Source organism: Heptranchias perlo, unplaced genomic scaffold (genome assembly GCF_035084215.1).
Source record: "Heptranchias perlo isolate sHepPer1 unplaced genomic scaffold, sHepPer1.hap1 HAP1_SCAFFOLD_269, whole genome shotgun sequence".
Lineage (NCBI taxonomy): Eukaryota > Metazoa > Chordata > Chondrichthyes > Hexanchiformes > Hexanchidae > Heptranchias > Heptranchias perlo.
The window spans coordinates 57,800-60,864 of record NW_027139281.1 but is presented as its reverse complement, the minus strand read 5'-3'; the positions used below and the strand labels follow the sequence as shown (position 1 = coordinate 60,864).

Sequence of the window (3,065 nt, the reverse complement as noted above, 5' to 3'; positions counted from 1 at the left end):
GCGGTGAATGCTGCTTCGAACGGAAGTCTCGGTGTCCAGGAGCTGGCGGGGATTGGAAAGCTCTTGTGTCACACGAAGTGTCTGAAAGGCCCGGATACACATGAAGGTTATCAGTGCGGTGCCGACACCTCGTGCTGTAATGTTAGCGAGCCGGACATCAACTTAAAAGGCGGCGTGTTGCAAACACGTTGTGGTCACAGTTTCATTCTATACATAACTGAACGGAAATCATTGAAAATGGAATGTTTTCTTCGCTGATTCACCATAAACAATATTTTATTATGAAATTTGATTCTTCGTTCCCCAGTGTCAGAGGGAAAATTGCTTAAATCCGAGCCAGGTAGGAGTCGAACCTACAATCTTCTGATTCGTAGTCAGACGCGTTATCCATTGCGCCACTGGCCCAACTGATCTGTTTGATTTCATTTTTCATTCAGAATCAACCCACAGATTGACACAGAGAGATAAACACAGCGAGAGATGCAGACAGTGTCGGTAAACACAGCGAAATAGACAAGAGATATCGAAATGTCCCAAACGGCCTCAAACTCCACCAGACAGTGGCGGGTATCTGACAGGTATCAGTGAGAGGAGGTGGTGAATTTGCAGTTTGATTTGGCTCCGTGGCTGAGCTGCTCAAAGTGCCCGTTTGGTCGGGGCCTTTTTTGTCTTCAGCCTCCAATGTGATATTTACCCAATTTGTGAATTAAGCAACAAAATAACACAGAGCGGTATTTGTATTAGTTGCGGAGCCAACAAGGAAAGGATTCCAGATCTGCAGTATGTAAGTGTTCCTGCATTGTACAGGCGGACCTCTCATACAATGTGTCCGAAACACCTTTTGAGGAGATTGCTCCAGAGGGCTGATTGTACAAACTTCTTTACTTACAACCAGCAACCGAATCTCCATGAAGAGTTGCGAAGCGAAGCTCGTTTCAGAGCAGTTTTCGCTGTTCAGCTTTTGTAAAATTGGTTGAAACTCATTTTGAACACATCTGAGTATCAATGAGAAGGTCAGGCACAGGATTGTTGGGATGGAACCGTCTCTAACAATAAGTACAAAGTATAATAGATTATAAAGTGAAACAGCCAATCCAATCTCTCAGTCTCTCTGTCACTTTCTCGGTGAGTGAACGTAAACCAACAGAAGAAGCTAAAACAAAGAACTGAGCAGTTTTGTTTGTTTCCTTTTCCTTCGGGCGAGTACAGTTGAAGAGAATGATTTCTGTTTGCTGCTGGACAATTAACTGGAATGAGCAGTGTATCTGGTTCCCATGGTACCCAGTGAAATATCCACGTTTATATCTCCCATTTACACTGATACCTTCCTTCCTCACTAATTATAGGAAACTTTTGGTCAGGTTCAATCACACTTCAGAAGACCAGAAGCGCAAAGGAAGGTCGAAACCTCATGGTGACGTCACCTACAGGCGAGGGAGGTTTGCAGGTTTACCTGGAGCTGTAAATATATAAACTCCTTCCAATGTACAAACTCCCCTCACCAACAGTAATTCAATTCGAACTGATCTGAGACTTTGGGCATTTATGGTGATTATACTTTGTGGAGTTAAAGCAGCAGTAAATCCGTTGTGTGTTGTATACATAGCCGTTCAGTCAATATAAAACATTGTCATCCGACCCACCATGTGCAATGCCGCAGGGGGTATGTTAGGTTACGGACAGTTCCGCCTCCAGCAGTTGTTCTCTCGGTCACACATCCGGCATCACCTCTCGGTCTCACACTTCAGAGTCACGCCTGAATATAAACACATTTCTGTTTCAGACTTTTACATGGAGATCAACAATTCACAATTCAAGATGTAGGGAACAAACAAATCAAATATTTAAGAACGTTAACAGATAGAAAATTCACCATAAATGACTGAGGAAAAAATGAAGCAAACGGATCAAGATGAACAATTAACAAAAGGTAACAATTAAAGAAAGGAGAAGGGGAACTGAGAATATCGCCCCAAATAGTTTTTGAAAAATCCTTTTGGTTTTTATCTTAGTTTCTCCGTTAAGTTGGGGATGTACATCGAGAAATATTTTTCGTAACATCATAAAGGCAATTAGAATACAACTTTCACAAAGTAGGGATTAATCTTACTTATACGATAGCGTGTTATGTGTTTGTAAAATCTGCAATTGTTTTACCATTCTTTAAGTTTAGAGGGATGCTCTGAATATATGTTCTACATTGAAATGTGAGAGGATTAATACAATAAAATGTGGAAATTTTTTTATGAACATGAAGAGTTGCTTTTCCATGTTGGATATCGCGATATATTTATTTACACAACTGTCATTTGTGAAATGATGGAATGTATTTATTTCTATATCTGTACGGGTAAGGAAATCTCCACTGGATCATTTCCAGGAAACAGTCAAGAACTTAAATTAGTTTGTCAAACCCAAAACACCCGTTGGGAATTGCTGATTGAAAATTTGAATGGAAATCGAGACCATCACAAAGTATTGGAACAAATATACCCGCTGAGGTTTCGGGGTTGTTACTGATTTATTTCTATCACTGAGTAACCTATTTTAAACAGGGTGAAACTACAAATCTAATGATAAGAGTCTGGGTTGGAGAAGGAACAGATGAAAGTATCAAATTTAATTACACTGATTCCACAAACACTGCACACCACATCCCTTAAACATTGTGAACTGTCTCTACATAAAACTGGAGAGGGTGGAAATAGAAAGTAACAGAAAAAAATCTCATTAATGTGTCAAATTTAATTTTGATATTGTTGTACAAACACTGAACATCCCATCGCTAAAACACTGTCCCGATCTAAAATCAGTCGGCAGGACCCTGAGCCACAGTGAAAATGCTGTGATTTCAACCTGGTTCAAAACACGCAGCCTTCTGATGTGGAGTCAGACGCGACTGTTCTTGCACCAGGCCCACAACAAGCGGCTGGAGCCGGATCCATTGGAGGGCGATCGGTGCAGACTGCCGCCGCGGCTCTCGGAATGTGAGAGGCGGAAACAGGAGCAGCCTGACCGCCTCAACCACAGCACAGGATCCCCGCTCTCCTTCAAATGGCATAACT

At 41.6% G+C, this 3,065-nt stretch overlaps 1 non-coding gene across 1 annotated transcript; it reads right to left on the bottom strand.

Annotated features, from left to right (window-relative positions):
• Positions 1–332: 332 nt before the first annotated feature.
• trnar-acg (transfer RNA arginine (anticodon ACG)) lies at positions 333–405 on the bottom strand. Its single transcript has one exon. It is a non-coding gene; the product is annotated as a tRNA-Arg (tRNA).
• Between the last annotated feature and the right edge of the window lie 2,660 nt (positions 406–3,065).